The 19,323-nt window shown below is 39.3% G+C and overlaps 1 non-coding gene across 1 annotated transcript; it reads left to right on the forward strand.

Annotated features, from left to right (window-relative positions):
* The first annotated feature begins 7,242 nt into the window (after window positions 1-7,242).
* On the forward strand, window positions 7,243-7,349 carry LOC133802900 (small nucleolar RNA R71). Its single transcript, XR_009877645.1, has one exon. It is a non-coding gene; the product is annotated as a small nucleolar RNA R71 (small nucleolar RNA).
* The last annotated feature ends 11,974 nt before the right edge of the window (window positions 7,350-19,323 follow it).

The following is a 19,323-nucleotide window of genomic DNA, read 5'->3' on the forward strand; positions in this document are numbered from 1 at the left end:
ATCAAAGTCAAATTGTCATTCCACCAACCCTAGTCAAACTCATATAGTAAAATCCAAAATGTTGCATTTTCAAAACATATTAAAAATTTCCCACAAAACTTTTAGATTAAACTCTAAAACAATTGAACCAAGCACACAGTTGAATTCAATTTCCTTTTCACGAGCAAAGACAAAGCAACAACAGACAAGAATGATGGCTTAACAGTTACACTAAACAGCACAGAAAATAACACAACAGACTAAAAACTAAACTAAACAACGCACAAAACAAAAAAAAAACAAAAAACAAAAAAAACCAAAATAAGCTCCCCCCCAAACTTAAAATGCACATTGTCCCCAATGTGATAAAGAAAAGAACAAGGGAAGATAACTTACCGGACGCCACATCAGTATGGCGGAGGAGGTGGTGGTGGTGGCCATTGGTATGGAGTGTATTGGGGCGGAGGAGTGAAGTAATTCTCATCAGCGGAGCTCATAGTCCACCTTGTTACTAAAGCATTCAACTCCTCAATGTGAACCCGCCCGTACTCATTTTGTTGCACCATGAAGTCATTATAGTGTTGATTTTGCGCATGATGCGATTGGATTAAGTATTGATTTTGCTGAATAAGGTAATCCAATCGAGCATGCGTGCGCTGCGTGTGCTCATCAATCGGTCCACCAATTGCCAAATTCGAAGGTGGGTTATTGGGACCTGCTGCATCTGCTTCCTCCTCCTCAGCTGGATCAATGTCCACTGGTTCATCAGCCCGGCTACGCTTGTTTTGCTGGCTAGAGGCAGGTGGCATAAGAGAGGCTGAAGGGAATGCCGTAAACATAGTCTGATTGATTGCCCCCATTGGCCTCCGGAATAGATCGCTTGGGTAGACTGGTACCTCATAAGTATTGCATAGAGTCGAGAGGAAAGTACCATGGGCAACACCAGCTGTAGTATTGAATCTGCTAATGTTGCGAATGCTATAGCGAATTATGCGGCCCACATCAACTTTCATATGAGTCATAATAGCATAAACCAACAAGCAGCGCTCTCTATCAACAAAAGATAGATGAGAGGTCGGCAATAACCGTGAACTTACAAAATAAACCCACGCCTTCGCAATTGGGTTGAGCTGCCACCTGTACAACTCTTTGGGCTTTCCATTATGATAGTTGAAACGTGCACCTTCCACACTCAAAACTGCAGCCACAGCATCATATTCTGGCTCCTCAAAATGGGCCAACTGCCAATGTTCATCCTTTTGTGCAGACAATGAAGGGAGGCCCAGTAATTGGTTAAATGAATAAGATGTCGTAGGCACCAATTTACCCTTGAAAAAATTGTTCTGTTCTGCATCAAGAAATGAGAAGTTGGCAAAGAATTCATAAATCTGAGAGCAGTTGGCTGATCCCACATAAGTAGAGTCGCATAAGAAACCCCAATTACGTCGCAATATTTCAGCTTTGATAATATCATAAGCAGGGTTTTGTACAACAGTGACCTCATTAAGCTCAAACCCCCTTTCCCTTACCACAGATCTCTTATGAATCTTTTGAAACAAGTCAGCTGCTTCCTTATTGACAAATAAATTCGTGTCAAAATCAGCCGGGGCAGGTGGTGTTGGTGGTGGTTGAGTGCGGGATGAGGAGGCTTTCTTTGAGGAGGTACCTCTCGGAGGGTTTCTCTTAGGACCCATAGTGTCTTCCAAAACAAAAACAAACTAAACCCCCAAATTGATTTTCAAGAACTTGAATACAACTTCCCCTTGGTGTCACTCCCCCAAAACTTTCTGATTAACAAAATCAACAGCCCAACCACTAATTCCCAGAAAAACAATTGACAAACCCCTTAAATGTCTCACAAGGAAAGCATAGGACAATCCACAATACCACAATGTAATCTATTCGCCAATCAAAAGCACTAGAATAGATAGGAGACACTTACTTGAATGGCACAAAACTTCTTCTTTTTGTCTCTTTGGCTGATGGAAGTCTCAAGAATTAGAGAGAAAAAAGAGGTTTGAGTAGGAGAACAAATTCTGAAAGTGATAATGACTGAGAATGTGGCCAATTTAGGGCTTTTTACCCCAAATTTCGGACTCGGGCCGCGGCATTACTTTGACCATGCCGCGGCCCGCATAAAATCTCCAGTGTATAATGCCGCGGCATCATGATACCTATGCCGCGACCCGCCTCGATATTCTGGGAAAAACTGGGGTTCAATGCCGCGGCCCTCCTCATCCATGCCGTGGCCCGCCCCTATACTTCAAAATTCGTGGGTCTCTAGAACCCCCAATGCCGCGGCATCATATGGCTATGCCGCGGCCCTTAAGGATTTTCTATTTTTTTGATTTTTTTTATTTAAATTTTTTTTTTTGATTTTTCACGTTTTTCACGATTCTAAAAGTCCAAAAATAAACCAAATATCCATTGTTTACAAATACAAAAGTAAAATAAATAACAAGTAAAACATAGGGTGCCTCCTACAAGCACTGTCGTTAAAGTCATTTAGCCGGACGCTGAACCCCTCTTCAGAGAGGCTTCAGAAGGAGGATAGATTTCGCTTGATCAAAACTACCACCCAAGTAGGGCTTCAATCTCTGACCATTGTCTTTAAAGGAATCACCTGAGTTGCCCCGAACTTCTACAGAACCATATGGAGAAACTTGAACAACGGTGAATGGCCCTGACCATCTTGACTTCAATTTGCCAGGAAACAGTCGCAGTCTTGAATTGAAAAGAAGTACCTGCTGCCCTGGTTGGAACTCTTTTCTGATTAAGTTCTTGTCATGCCAAGCCTTTGTTCTTTCTTTATAAATCTTGGCATTCTCATAAGCCTCATTTCTGAACTCATCAAGTTCATTCAGTTGCAATAGCCATCGTTCACTAGCAGCACTCCAATCAAAATTCAACTTTTTCATAGCCCAGAATGCCCTATGTTCCAATTCAACTGGTAGATGACATGCTTTACCAAACACCAACTTGTAAGGAGACATGCCTATTGGTGTTTTGAATGCAGTTCTGTAAGCCCAAATCGCATCATCTAACTTTTTCGACCAATTTTTCCTTGAACTGTCAACGGTCTTCTCAAGGATGCTTTTGATTTCTCTGTTTGAAACTTCAGCTTGCCCATTTGATTGAGGATGGTAAGGCAAAGCTTTTCGGTGATAAACTCCATAATGAGCCAGCAATGCATCCAGTTGCTTATTCACAAAGTGTTTCCCTTCATCACTAATCAGAGCTCGGGGAGTGCCAAATCTAGTAAAAATATGTTTATGCAGAAAATTAAGCACAATTTTATCGTCATTGGCTCTAGTTGCTGCAGCCTCCACTCATTTGGATACATAATCCACTGCCAATAGAATATATTCATTGTTGTAAGATGGTGGAAAAGGCCCCATGAAATCGATGCCCCATACATCAAACAATTCCACTTCAAGAATCCCCTGTAAAGGCATTTCATTTCTCCTCGAAATATTACCAGTTCGCTGACATCTATCACAAGCCTTGACAAAAACATTGGCATCCTTGAATAATGAAGGCCAATAGAAACCACTTTGTAATACCTTAGCTGCCGTTCTTGATGCTCCAAAGTGCCCTCCACATTGTTGAGTATGACAGTGATTAAGAATGGACTGCATCTCTTCTTCAGGAACACACCTTCTGATAATCTGGTCAACACAGTGCCTATAGAGAATAGGTTCCTCCCAATAATAGTGTTTTACCTCAGAAAAGAATTTCTTTAATTGCTGCTTTGACATCTCAGGAGGCACAATCTTGGCAACCAAGAAATTCACTATGTCAGCAAACCAAGGAACAGCTAAAGTCTCACTTACCCCAAACAACTGCTCATCAGGAAAGTGATCATTGATTTGCACTGCTTTCTTATTTTCAGTCTCCCCCACCTCAAGTCTAGAGAGATGATCAGCTACCACATTCTCGCTGCCCTTCTTGTCACGAATCTCCATGTCAAATTCTTGAAGCAAAAGAATCCATCTAATCAGGCGAGGCTTGGCATCTTTCTTTGACATCAAGTATTTAATGGCAGAGTGATCAGTGTAGACAACCACTTTGTTACCAATCAGATATGGTCTGAATTTATCACAAGCAAACACAATTGCTAGCAACTCTTTTTCTGTAGTGGCATAATTCAGCTGAGCATCATTTAGAGTCCGACTAGCATAGTAAATAGACCTGAATACCTTGTCAATCCGCTGTCCCAGAACTGCCCCAACTGCGTAATCACTGGCATCACACATCAACTCAAAAGGCAATTCCCAATTCGGAGCTATCACAATTGGAGCAAAAATAAGCTTTTCTTTCAAGAAATTGAAAGCCCTCAAACATTCATCATTAAAATCAAAGACAACTCCGTTCATAAGCAGATTTGAGAGGGGCTTGGACACTTTAGAGAAATCTTTTATGAATCTCCGATAGAACCCAGCGTGACCAAGAAGACTTCTAACTCCTTTGATTGAAACTGGTGGAGGCAGCTTTTCAATGGTAGAAATTTTTGCTCTATCTACCTCAATTCCCTCACTTGAAATTTTATGGCCAAGAACAATCCCTTCTTTTACCATAAAATGGCATTTCTCCCAATTTAGCACCAGATTTGCCATCTCACAACGACGCAGCACGTTCTCCAAGTTACCCAAACAGAGGTCGAATGATGAGCCAAAAATAGAGAAATCATCCATGAATATCTCAATACACCGGTCTACCATGTTTGAAAATATGGCCATCATGCACCGTTGAAATGTTGCAGGGGCATTGCATAGTCCAAATGGCATTCTCCTAAAAGAAAATGTGCCAGAAGGACATGTGAAGGTTGTTTTCTCTTGATCCTCTGGTGCAATAGCGATCTGATGATACCCAGAATACCCATCCAAAAAATAGTAGTAGCTATGGCCTGCCAATCTGTCAAGCATCTGATCAAGGAAAGGCAAAGGAAAATGATCCTTCCTTGTTGCCTTATTGAGCTTGCGGTAGTCTATACAAATCCGCCACCCCGTTACAGTCCTTGTTGGAATGAGTTCATTGTTCTCATTTTTCACCACAGTCATTCCACCCTTCTTAGGTACCACTTGCACAGGGCTCACCCGTGCGCTATCAGAAATTGGGTAGATTACCCCAACATCCAACCATTTAAGAATTTTCTCCAATACTACTTCCTTCATGGCTGGATTGAGTCTTCTCTGGTCCTCTATGGATGGCTTGCTATTCTCCTCCAATAAGATTTTATGCATCACTGTCGCTGGGCTTATTCCTCTAATATCTGCCAAGGTCCACCCAATGGCCAATTTATGCTCCCTTAGAACCCTCAACAGTTTCTCCAGTTCTATCTTTGACAGGTCAGCTGACACAATGACAGGTAAAGTTTCATTCTCTCCCAAATAAGCATATTGCAAGTGATCTGGGAGGACCTTTAATTCCAACGGTGGTGGCTGCTGAATGGAGGTTAGCGGTTTATCAGTCGCATCCGCTAATTCTTGAAACTTCTTCCAATATGGTAAGAAAGAGTTTATCCAGTTTACACATTCTCTGATCTCAACATCATCATCATCATCGCCCTCATCACCCAATAATACTGCCTCTAAGGCATCACTGCTCATCCTTCTCTTGGAGACTGCCTTTTCTATCACATCCACACTAAAACAACTGTCACTAGCCATCGGATACTTCATAGACTTGAAGACATTAAAGACCACCTCATCTCCTTGAACTCTAAGCTTAAGCTCTCCTTTGTGAACATCAATAAGAGCTTGGCCTGTGGTTTGAAATGGCCTACCAAGAATAATTGGGACACCTGTGTCCTCCTCCATGTCCAGAACAATAAAGTCAGCTGGAAATATGAACTTATTCACCTTCACAAGAACATCCTCAATAATACCTCGTGGATGTGTTAACGATCGGTCTGCGAGCTGTAAAGTGACAGTTGTTGGTTTTGCCTCCCCCAAACCAAGTCTTTTAAACACAGATAAGGGCATCAAATTGATACTTGCCCCCAGATCACATAAGGCATGATTACATTCAAACTTGCCAATGGTGCACGGTATGGTGAAACTCCCTGGATCTCTCAGCTTTTGGGGTAACTTCCTTTGTAAAATCGCGTTGCACTCTTCAGTGAGTGCTATAGTCTCATAGTCCTCCATCCTCCTTTTCTTTGACAGAATCTCCTTCATGAATTTAACATAGCTGGGCATTTGCTCCAAGGCCTCAGCAAAAGGAATGTTTATGTGCAGCTTTTTAAACACCTCTAGAAACTTAGAAAACTGTTTATCAAGTGTAGTCTTTCTAAGCCGCTGAGGGTATGGAACTCTAACTGACTGCTCAATAACAACTGGGGGACTCTTTTCTGACTGCTGGTGGTCTTCAGTAACCCTTTCTAAATCAGACTACTCACCCATCTCTTTATTCTAAACCACTGCCTGTGGAGGTTTAGGCTGCTCAGTTTGCTTCCCACTCCTCAGAGTAATTGCCTGAACTTGCTCTTTGGGGTTGACTTCAGTATTACTGGGAAAATTTCCCTGAGGTCTATTATTGAGCATATTGGCCAACTGCCCAACTTGTGTTTCAAGGTTTCGAATAGAGGATCTGGTCTCAGTCATAAATTGAGTCTGAGTATTAGTGAGAGTCAACAAGGCAGCTTGCAGTTCATTAGGCCTCTCAGGTTGAGGCATTGATTGTTGAGGCCTAGGCTATTGTGATGACGAAGCTTGATTCATAGGTGGCTGAGGCATGTTATTCTGAAATTGGCCCTGAAACTGAAGTTGTTGGCCTTGATTATTCTTCCACGAAAAATTGGGATGATTTCGCCACCCAGGATTGTAGTTGTTGGAGAATGGATTATTGAGTGGCCTTTGAAAGTTTCCTACCGCTTGAACTTGGGCATGATCCATTGGGGTGTTATTATTCATACAGATAGGTTACTGATCGACAGAATGAGCACCACCACACATTTCACACCTCACTGCCATCTGAACCGCATTAGCAGATACATTGCTCTGTTGTAACTGCTTTGTCAGAGAGGCTACTTGCGCTGTTAGAGCAGTGATTGCATCTAGCTCATGCACCCGAGCTACCTTTCTAACTCCTGATGATCTTTCCTTAGACCATTGATGATTGTTTGTGGCCATGTCCTCTAGCAGCTCATAAGCACCAGTTGCACTCTTGCTCATAAAAGTGCCACCTGCTGCAGCATCAATAATGGTTCTGGTTGTAGGACATAAACCATTGTAGAAATTCTGTACTAGCATCCACTGTTCAATGCCATGATGAAGACATCTTCTCAGGAGTTCCTTAAACCGTTCCCAAGCTTCATACAGTGACTCTCCGTCATTCTGGCAAAAGTTATTTATCTCTCCCCTCAATTTAGCAGCTTTGGACGGAGGGAAGAATTTGGACAAAAATTTCTGAGCTAGATCTTGCCAGGTGACAATAGAGTTTGGCTGCAGAGAGTTCAGCCAACTTTTAGCTCTGTCCCTTAGAGAAAATGGGAAAAGCCTAAGCTTAATTGCGTCATCACTCACCCCATTATATTTAAAGGTTCCACACAACTCCAGAAAGTTGGAAAAATGGGTGTGAGGATCTTCAGAGGGCAACCCATTGAATTGCACAGAGGACTGCACCATTTGTAGAATAGCGGGCTTTATTTCAAAGTTGTTGGCCTCTACAGCTGGTGGGCGTATACTATTTTGTACTCCTGTCAGAGTGGGTAGCACATAATCTCTCAGGCTCCTCTCAGCATTGGTCTGAGCCTGAACCCCTTGTACAACTCCAGGAGTTAGAACATTCCTGCCATCCCCGTCATTCTGTGCCATTTTCACAAATTTCTGGGCCTCTCTCTTATTCTTTCTGATTTGATTGCAAGACTTTTCAATCTCAGGATTCAGAGGAACAAGTGTGTCTTTTCCTTTTCTGCCACGCATATACCAAAATTCACCTGAGATAGACAAATTAAGCAACTAAACAGATTAGAAACAAGAGAAATTAAAATCAAATTAGAATAAAAATTAATTAGACTGATATTGATAATTATTTTCAGTCCCCGGCAACGACGCCAAAAACTTGTTGCGATATTTTTGCTATGCAAGTGCACACAGTCGCAATTCGTAATAAAATGGTAAAACCAAGTATCGTCCTCAAGGACTGATTTATCAATTACCAGTCAATTAATTTCTTGTTCTATTTGATAAATTGAAATTCTTGATTTTTGTAAATACAGCAAAAGAAACTATAAAGTGCAGAAACAATAATCGGAAATTAAATGGAATAACAACTAATAGTAAAACTTTTAATTTGATCATTGAAGAAACAATTAGGATATTCAATCTCATCAACTATCCTCCCTATTATTCCCTAATGCAAAGTGTGAATTCTTCTTATTTTTACCTAACTCAATTAACAAGTTGATACAGCAGCCTATAATCATACTATGAATTATAAACTCAACCTAGGTGAAAATTTCCTATATTTCTATGGTAAATTGAACCACAAAGGTAGCATTAATCTCGACAACTTAATAACAGTTACACAATTAATTCAGATACTTTCGTTCTAAATTAGAATTATGTCCAATATAACCACAGCAGATTTAAATCTAACTTCTCAGATTTTGACTTAAAAACATATGTAAATGACTAAAGATGGCCAATCAATAATCAATCTATAAGAACAGGTTATATGGAATTGAAGAAGATTGAAGAAGAAGAATATTAAAATTGCATTAGTTCATAACAGGGATTCAAGTGATTCAATTAAACATCCTAAACATAAAATTAGTTCATAGCCATAGTGCTAATCACAACAAAAATTAAAGATAACATCAGGAAAAGAAGAAAAACATGTAAAAATACTCTAAGCTTGAGCCTTCAAAACCAGCACTTCTCCCCCTCGTCCGTACGTCCCCTTTTCTCTTCTCTTTTCGCCATATTAAAACCTAGGGCTCAAATTTTAAAGAGGCGGGCCGCGGCTCTACATACACTATGCCGCGGCCCGTGTCCAATTCCCTGGGCAAAAAGCTCTTTCCATGCTGCGGCCCTATGTAGCCATGCCGCGGCCCGCGTCGACGAATTCTGGGCAAAATGCCCATCTATGTCGGGACTCTCTCTAGCCATGCCGCGACCCGAGGATTTCCTTAAAAACGTTGGTTCTGTTTCCCACCTAGCCGCGACTCCACTTTGCTCATGCCGTGGCTCTTAAGGGATTTCTCAATTCTTCAAGTTTTCATCCCAAAAATTCACCAACATTTCCAAATTATGTTGGGAACCATTCTTTCTCGAAATATGATGAAAAACTTGGTTATTTCTGCCCTTTCTTTGACATTTTCTTCTATGTGCCCAATTCTTCCTGATATTCACAAAGACAGACAAACAAAGCATAAACCCGCACTAAATGAAAGAAAAACACAATAAAAGACTACTAAAAACATCACCTAAACATGACAAAAACTAAACTCAACACCAGACAACCAATGGTAATGGTAACAAGAATAACTAGAACAGTGGCAAACAGAACAATAATTCAAGCAGTGGAAATAATAACGATGATTATCGAGCAAACACCAATGATAACCCACAAGAATATGTGCCTCATTCACAACCTACTCTACGCTCTCAGGGTTACAAGAAGAGGTCTTTCAAGCTAAGCAGGCTGAAGCACCTTATAGGAAACCTAATCCTAAAAGATACATGCAAGAGAGACACCAACAAATTGTGTCTTTTCTATAATGATTATGGACAAGCACTATGAGTGTAACCAACTCAAAGACAAAATCGAGTTCCTCATTCGTCAAAATCATCAGGCAATGAGAAGATACATTCAACGACCTGTGAAACATAATTTAGTTGTTGCAGGAACTCCTGATGCACTAGCCCAACCACTACAACCAACCCCTGGCGCATGTCGATTGTACATGATTTGTGGATTAACACACCTAGCTAATGAAAGCATAAAGGCCTTAGAATGATATGCCCGAACACTATGCCACAAACCAGGAGAAGAGTTGCTCGCATTCAAGGAGCATAATTCCAAAACACCTTGGTGCGAGTGTAAACCTATGTAATGACCCAACTATTTCTAAGACCTTGGACCATTAAAACTACTAGATATAACTGCTATTTTTGAGAAAACACACATAAGAAATAATCATAACTTTATTAAACTCCAAAATAAATATTGTATCAAAAACATAAAATTATAAATTTAAAATGTAATATGGCATGGGTACCCATTGTTTATAAAACATAAAACATAACTTTAAATACTAATTGCGGAATTACATCAAAACATAATTTTACATACATAAAATAAATAACGTCGTCCTCGATCAACACGCAGTCCATTCATCCTTAACACACAAGATAAGCTACCAAGAATCCTTCCGCCTCCATAATCATTTTCCTACATCATACTAAAAATAAAGGAGTGAGCCTAATGCCCAGCAAGGAAAATCTATTAAAAATATACATCATAATTCATAAGCATAAGACTATATCATAAACATATACTATAAAACATATGACTATAAAAACATATATCATATAGAACTACAATATTAATGGCCATTAACTCATTAACATGACATGTGATAAACCATCTAGGTCATCTGTCTACTAATCAAGGTAGGTAGATCACATGGTAGTATATGATAACCCATCTAGGTCCTCTACTAGTCGAGGTAGGGTAAATCATAACTCTAACCCATGAAATGATAAATAATCTTGGGGCTTGATATCTAAGCAAGTCATATGCCCAAGCGACTAAAAACATAACATACATATACATATCATAGCATAAACATAACATAAACATATCATAACATATAAGCACATAAAATTATCCTATTTTCCTACCAAAAGCTGGGATATTTGGGAACAAAAAACGGAATTAGAACACTCCTAAAAACCAACAGTAAAATGGTGATAATCTCTAAAGAATAAAGATGAAATGAGAACTAAACCATCAAGAAGAAACTTACCAAGAAGAACCTTAAGTTTCAAGAACTTAAATACCTAATCAAGAATCATAAACAAGAGTTAGGATCTGAATAAAGAAAACTATAGAACCATAAAGAACTGGACTTATGGAATACGAATACCTTGAATGATCTTATGGATTGGTCTAAACCTCAATACCAAAATCACACTATTTCTCACTTCCCAAGTGTTAATAAAAGCTTAGAATGATAAAGATTTAACCCAAAACCTAAGTGTATCTCTCTATAGTAACACTAGCACCTTGGAGGCTCTGATCAAATGCTTGAAGAATGAACAAAATGGCTGAGTACTAGGTCCTATTTATAGAGTTCAAGGAGTGAAACTAACCCCTTTTAATTTGAATAAATAAATGATTATAAAATGAAAAAGATTTGAATTTTCGTTCAACTGACGCCCAGAACTCGATCAAAATCGTTCAAAGGCACGTCTATGTGGTTAAGGGTAATTTTAAAATTAAAAAAATCAAACTTTCAAAAATACTTACATGGAGCCGATATATTGCCCCCTATAGGCAATATATCACCTCCCCCTGTATTCCCGAGCCTCGTTTGATTGTTCGTGCAAAGTCGACATGTTTTCCGTGTCTTCCGTAGGCGATATATCAGCCCCTATGCTGCGATATATCGGCATACGTTGAAATATCAAACACGTAATTGCACTTTGCAGCATAATTTGAATTGGATAAACAACTATGACTGAGTCATAATACGATCCTAACAACTGCTGGAAGGTTCTAGAGCTTCTAGATCTTTCTTTTATTAAAACTATTCATCAAAATACTTAATTCCTTAATAATCATGATTATGACAAGTGTCACACTCTTATTAGCTCTTATCTAAACCAGATGTTATAATAAATATATATCTATCACCAACAATATTAATCCAACCTTATGTTATAATTAATATCCTTAAACTATAGGTTAAACTTATAAAATCCACAACTATTGCTATGGGTTTCCAGCTAAGTCTCGGTTTGAATTAAAATCCACGGTAACTAACATACTACTAACTAATACTAACTACTACTACTATCTATCTAGCTAAGTAAATATTCTGGGACACTACAGTTCTCCCTTACTTAAAAGAATTTCGTCCCCAAAATTTACTTACCAAAAAATCCGGATACCGAGCTAACATGTCTTCCTCCAACTCCCATGTTGCCTCCCATTCAGAACTATTACACCATAGGACCTTGACTATCCGAATACTCTTAGACCATAATTCCTTCATCCCTCTATCTAGGATGCTAACTGATCGTTCCTCGTAACTCAAGTCTTTCTGGAGTGCTATCGTATCTTACTTGAGGACTTGAGATGGGTCTGACACATATTTACGCAGCATCGAGATGTGGAACACATTATGGCTATCTGCTAGAGCTGGCGGTTGGGCTAATCTATATGCAACTGCTCCCACTTTGTCCAATATCTCAGAAGGACCTATAAACATGGGACTAAGCTTGCCTTTCTTCCCAAACCTCTTCACACCTTTCATAGGAGATATATTTAAGAAGACTTGATCTCCAACTTTGAATTCCACATCACGCTGCTTGGCATCCGCATAACTTTTCTGTTGGCTCTGAGCAGCGATCATACGCTTTCTAATCAGCGCTACTGCATCATGAGCTTCTCTAACAGCTTCAGGTCCAAGAAGTTGCCTTTCTCCTACCTCGTCCCAATGTAACGGCGATCGACACCTCCTTCCATAGAGTAACTCATAGGGTGCCATCCCGATCGTTGACTGGTAGCTATTGTTGTAGGAGAACTCTATTAGTGGCAAATACTTACTCCATGATCCCCCGAAATCAAGTACACAAGCATGCAACATATCTTCTAAAATCTGTATGGCACGCTCGGACTGACCATCAGTCTAAGGATGAAACGCTGTACTAAGACTTAACTTGGTACCCATAGCTTGCTGCAAGATTCCCCAAAATCTTGATGTTAACACCGATCCTCTATCGGATACTATGGTGCTAGGGATTCCATGCAGTCTTACTATTTCTTGGACATAAATGTCTGCGTACTGATCTGCTGTGTAAGTAGTCTTGACAGGCAGGAAGTGAGCTAACTTGGTTAGTCTATCTATTACTACCAAAGTCGAGTCGTGCTGCTTATTTGTTCATGGAAAACCCGTCACGAAATCCATGGCTATGTCTTCCCACTTCCTTTCTAGAATACTAAGTGGTTGCAATAAGCCTGCAGGCTGCTGATGTTCTGCTTTCACTTGCTAGCATACTAAGCATTTAGACACATACTCCACTACATCTTTCTTCATTCCTGGCCACCAATACAATGCCTTAAGGTCATGAGTCATCTTCGTCGACCCTGGGTGAACTGAGTATGGGGTATTGTGCGCTTCCTCTAAAAGTTTCATCTTAATCCCTTGATCATTAGGCACGCATACTCGATCCTTAAATCTCAAGAACCCTTGTCCTGATATAAAGAAATATGTGGCCTTACCATCCTTAACTGTATCCATATGTGCTACTAATGTGTCATCATGCCCTTGCTTGATCCGTATATCTTCTAACAGACTTGACTGGATGGACAAGTTAGCAATTTTACTAATGACTATTTCTATTCCAGCATTGATCAACTCATGCTGTAGCGGCTTTTCTATTCCAACTAACGCTCCTAGGCTTCCATAAATCTTCCTACTTAGCACATCAGCAACTACGTTTGCTATTCCCAGGTGGTATAGGATTTCGCAGTCATAATCATTCATTAATTCTAACCACCTATGTTGCCTCATGTTGAGCTCCTTTTGCGTGAAGAAATACTTAAACTTTTGTGATCCGTATAAATCTCACACCGTTCTCCATAAAGATAATGGCACCATATTTTAAATGCAAAGACCATCACTGCCAACTCCATATCATACGTTGGATAGCATTGCTCGTACTCCTTTAGTTGCCTTGAGGCGTAGTCTTTTACCTTGTCATTCTGCATCAGCACACAACCCAAACCTTGCTTCGACGCATCACAGAAGACTACAAACTTGTCGTTGGGTGTCGACACACAAAATACTGGTGCTGAGCATAGCTTATCCTAAAGCAACTAGAAGCTCTCTTCACACTTATCCGTCCAGCTAAACCTTTGTTGTTTCTGGGCCAGGTTGGTAAGTGGGGTGGCTATCTTAGAAAATCCATCTACAAACATCCAATAATAACCTGCTAGTCCCAGAAACTTCTTACCTCTGACGTGTTCTTAGGTCTTGGCCAATCCTTTATAGCCTCTACCTTAGATGGATCTACAACAACTCCTTCCTTGGATACTATGTCGCCGAGGAGTGCTACTTGCGAAAGCCAAAATTCGCACTTCTTGAACTTGGCGTAAAGTTGATGCTCTTTCAATTGCAACAAGGTCAACCTTAAATGTTCCTCATGCTTGACTTCATCCTTTGAATACACCAAGATATCGTCGATGAACACTACGATGAATTTGTCCAAATAATCCTTGAAGACCCTATTCATTAAATCCATAAATGCGGCTGGAGCATTGGTAAGACCAAAAGACATAACTAAAAACTCATAATGTCCATAATGAGTTCTAAAAGCTGTCTTTGGAATATACTATTCCCGTACCTTGAGCTGGTGATACCCGGACCGTGAATCAATCTTTGAAAACACGGTCACGCCTCAGAGTTGATCAAACAAGTCATCTATCCGGGGTAGCGGGCACTTATTCTTAATTGTTACCTTATTCAGCTCGCGGTAATCTATACATATCCGCACACTTTCGTCCTTCTTCTTCACAAAAAGAACCGGTGCTCCCCATGGCGAATGCCTCGGCCTAATGACACCCAAGTCTAAGAGTTCTTGTAGTTGCATCTTTAACTCCTTGAGTTTGGTAGATGCCATCCGGTATGGTGCCTTTGAGATAGGCTCAGTGCCCTGTACTAGTTCGATTATGAAGTCAATTTCCTGAGTTGGCGGCAACCCTTGTAAGTCGTCAAGAAATACCTTTGGGAATTCCTTTATAATGCGAATGTCTCCAATCTTCATTGGTGTTTCCTTTACCACATCCGTGATGCTGGCTAAGAATGTGTGACATCCTTTTTCTATCATCCTCTGAGCTTTGAGAGATGAAATAAGCGGCGTACATAGTCCTATAACTTTTCCCATAAAGCATAGTCTCTGACCGTCATGAGTCTCCAACGTTACTTGCTTACGTCAGCAGTCAATGGTTGCGCCATGCCTTGCTAGCCAATCCATGCCCAGTATCACGTCGAAGTCTTTGATCTCTAATTCTATCAGGTCTCCTTCTAGTTCTACGTCCTCAAGTTTGATCGGTACGCCTCGTACTATCTGTGATGATAGGACTATTTCACCCGAAGGAAATTCTGTCACAAACCCAGTTCTAAATTTTTCACAAGGTTTGTCTAATTTCTCTATCATTCCTAACGAGATATACGAGTGAGTTGATCCCGAATCAAATAATATTAAACATACATTATTAAAGATAGGAATCTAACCTGTGACCACTTTATTACTAGCTTCAGCTTCTCCCTGGGTCAAGGCAAAGACTCTGGCTGGAACCATCTTGTTGTCCATTTTCTCTTCTTGCTTAAGTTGTGGAAAATATTTCTTCCGGTGACCTGCCTGACCACAATTGTAGCATCCCTTGGTGTTTGTTCAACACGCACCAGGATGTTTCTTTTGGCACTTAGAGCACTGCGGGTATTCTACATAACCGACTTATTGCCTCCATTGTATGTCCGTGCTCTTTTATCGTTGTCGGACTGCTTATTGTCAGGATGTCTTCTCTTCTGACCATTATTGTTGCTGGACTGATGGCTGTTGTGGTGGTTGTTTTGACCATTATGAGGTTGACTCTACTTTTTAGACTCAGGTTTACTAGCTTCCTCTTTACTAACATTCGCCTGAAGCCTTTCTATCTCTATAGCCATTTCTAGAACACCGGCATACGTAGTAGTTCTAGGATTTGCTATCTTAACCCCTAGCTCTTTGTTCTGAGTCCTCTAACAAACTTGGTAACCCTCAGAAAGTCAGTTGGACCCAACTCTGGTGCAAACTTGGCTAGTCGGTCGAACTGCCAAGCATACTCTGCTACCACTACAACAATATTGAGTATATATTACATTAAAGAATAGCATATTTTTAAAAATGCTATTATTAATGGGGGATTAAAATTAACACGGAACTGATGAATAGTGGGGATTAAAATTTTTGCCGCCATATGACTAAAATCCCAGGCGGCAAAATGAATTTATGCCAAAATTCCCTTTCTCTCATATTTTCTCAAGCCTTTCTCTAAGTTACGAAGACTCACCGCCCTCTCCGCCCTCACGAAGACTCACTGCCCTCTCCGCCCTCAACTCATCTCTGCCTCCGCCCTCACGAAGTCTCTCCGCCCTCACCGAAGTCTCTCCGCCCTCACCGAAGTCTCTGCCTCACGAAGACTCGCTCCAGAGTCGCGTCTCTCTGCCTCTCCGTCTGGACAGTTGTTGTGTTCACCGATCGCCTCAGCGACGAGGAGTCTCTTTCACTCTCTTCCGATCGTGGCTGGTATTGCTCTGCTATTAGTCAATCGTTGTTAGATTTTCTTATAAAGTTCATTTAAAAAAAAAAAAACTGGAGCTTTCCATTTCTAAAGTGAGAGTTTTCAGTTTCCATCCCCAGATTGCACCTTTCGATATTGAGTTTTTAGTGACACACAAGGAACTTGACTTCTCTCATTTGCTGGTTAGTTCCTCCAGAGCTAAACCTTTTGCTGCTATTCTTAACTAAAAATTTCATATAATGGAAGGAAGGTCTCAATTGTTGTTGAACTGTATTTCCAGGATCATTTAAGACGGCTACTTAGAGGTCAAGCCTCTCTATTTGATTGGTCTAGATCTTCTTCCCTGGCGAGGACCTTATCACCCAGAGTTTTGGAAAGTCAAATAGATGCTAAGAAGGTTTGTGATTCACTTGCAACTATTTATGCTGTTATTATTTTTTAGTGTGTAATACGTATATACATACAAGTATATAATTTTTTTAAAATTCTTAAATTTATTTAGAACTCTGTTTAGTTCTTAGTTCAGCAAGCTCTTGAATATATTTTTGCCGATGATATCAGCTTTGATGCTTTAAGGGAAGAATAAATGATAACCTTGTGGAGATGAACATACAAGATAACCTGTGGCTTCATGTATAGTTGTTCCAACTTGTCCCTTTGCTGTTGTCTCGGTAGTTAATTTCCTTCTCACACTATTTGATAGGTACATAATTGTGGTGTGGTAAGCCATCTCCTCCATTTTAGCAATCTCCTCAACCTTTTTCCCTTCTAAGAGCTTTGCATCTCCGACCATTTTGGCCACTTTCTGGTGTACCAAGATGCCTTTCAGGCTCTCCTGCCATAGAGAGAAGTCACCGGTTCCATCAAATTTTTCAAGTTCAAATTTAGCCATTGTTGACATGCTTTCTTGGATGAGTTCTTGGACTTTCTTGCTGCATAAATGTTAGGATCTTGATCTTCTATCCTTGATCATGAAACCTGTGTCTGATTTTGAAGGAAAACCCTTTGTTTTCCAGTTTCAAGATCCTGAAACTTTGTTACTTAATAACAATATCAGAGTAATATTAACAAACACATAGAAAACTTAACAAAAAAATAAAACAAAGAAAGAACACAGAGTTTTATACTGATTCAACCAAGATATCTCGGCTTACATCCAGTTTAAGAATATCTATCTTAGATTTATTATTCAGCAGCAGTAAGAGTACATATCACAATCGAGTAATGGCAGCATATCTCTCAAACAATCTCACAAGTGCTTTCTCTCAACACTCAAACCAAGCACAACACTTTCTAACAATAGTGAGGCTTATTACAAAACCTAGAAACCCAATACTTTTTCTCTCTCGTACTCTTTTCTCTCTCTCTAAAGCCCTTGATAAAATATTTCTTCAGCTGAAAATCTTCTCACCTGTCTCTATTTTTTTAATGAGAAGAAGCTTATTTATATTTATATATATATATGGGCCTTAGCCTTATTTGAATTAGTTGCCCAAAAAAAAAAAAAAAAACTGTTTGAAAACAATTGGAGGTTTAAATGAAATAGTTAAAGTTGTTGGGATTTGGTGAAACAAACCCAACAGTAGGCATGTGCAAGATTGAAGTTCTTTCTACCAGATTTTCTCTTTTTCTCCATTCAAGTATTAAAAATACAAGAAAATTAGTAAGAAGATAGCGGAAACTATAGTAATTGTTTTGGCATAATTTGTCATTGCATTTGGATTATGCATTATATAGTGTGTATTTTAAGCCTAGTTATTTCCTATCTAAATATATAATCCACTGGTGTAATGGAATATGGTGATTGTTTTTTGGAATGTATACTTCCACTTTCAATTTTTACTGTCCCTAAAATAGATTTAAAAAGTTGGTTTGAAGCTTTTTTTTTTGGCACTTCTATGCACATTGAGAATGTATAACACCTGTTCTGAATGGCAAAATATTGTAATGAAAATATGCTTGAAAATGACTTTTGTGAGAACTAGCTTTGTGAGAGAGTTTCTTCAGGACTTCTATTATTATTATTTTTCCCAAGATTTTTCCTTAACACCTTATTTATTCCGAGAAGTTCTTTCCCTAGTCTATCTATAAGTAATTTGTTTAGTTTGTTCTTGATATATTGTCAATCTATTTTGCTCAATTTAAACCATTTTATTATAGCACCTTACAATTTATAAAAAAACATCTATAGCAAAAAGAATATAATTCTTAACAGCTGGTGTATTATATGCATTATAATAGTTTATGGGAACAATAAAACATAAATAACAATGCTCTATTCTCTACAATAAAAAATTAGCTGGAAAAAAAAGAGAGGAGGAAATTGAATAGTTATTAAAATTGCCCTTGAGTTATTATCTTTGTAGGCTCTAATTATCATACTCAATAAGCCCAATCATTAAGTAAATTGTGCATTCCATTGATAATTAAGTTCAGCCTCCTGATCACTAGATGTTTAGTAGCTTAAGAGGAAGTCTATATCTATATATTAGCAAAAGCACATTTTGGAAGTGGCTCATTAACCAAGTTAATTCTCTTTGTAAGCACAATCATTATTTTTCTCTCTTGGTTAATGATTCATACTGTCGTTGTTAACTTCACAAAATATAACTGTGATCACGCATAAACATGAGAGTACAAAACCATATATGGAAATGTGTAGTATAATATTGAGTTTGACAAACACTGCTAGATCTAAGCCTGTACATAATACAATAGGACATGCTAAGCATCTTGTCTAGGATTAGTACTGTCTCCTTGCAAATGCATAGACTCCTTAGGTAATTAACGTTTTTAATGTACTCTTTTAGTTTACTATAACTTTAA

Source organism: Humulus lupulus, chromosome 9, assembly GCF_963169125.1.
Source record: "Humulus lupulus chromosome 9, drHumLupu1.1, whole genome shotgun sequence".
NCBI classification, from domain to species: Eukaryota; Viridiplantae; Streptophyta; class Magnoliopsida; order Rosales; family Cannabaceae; genus Humulus; species Humulus lupulus.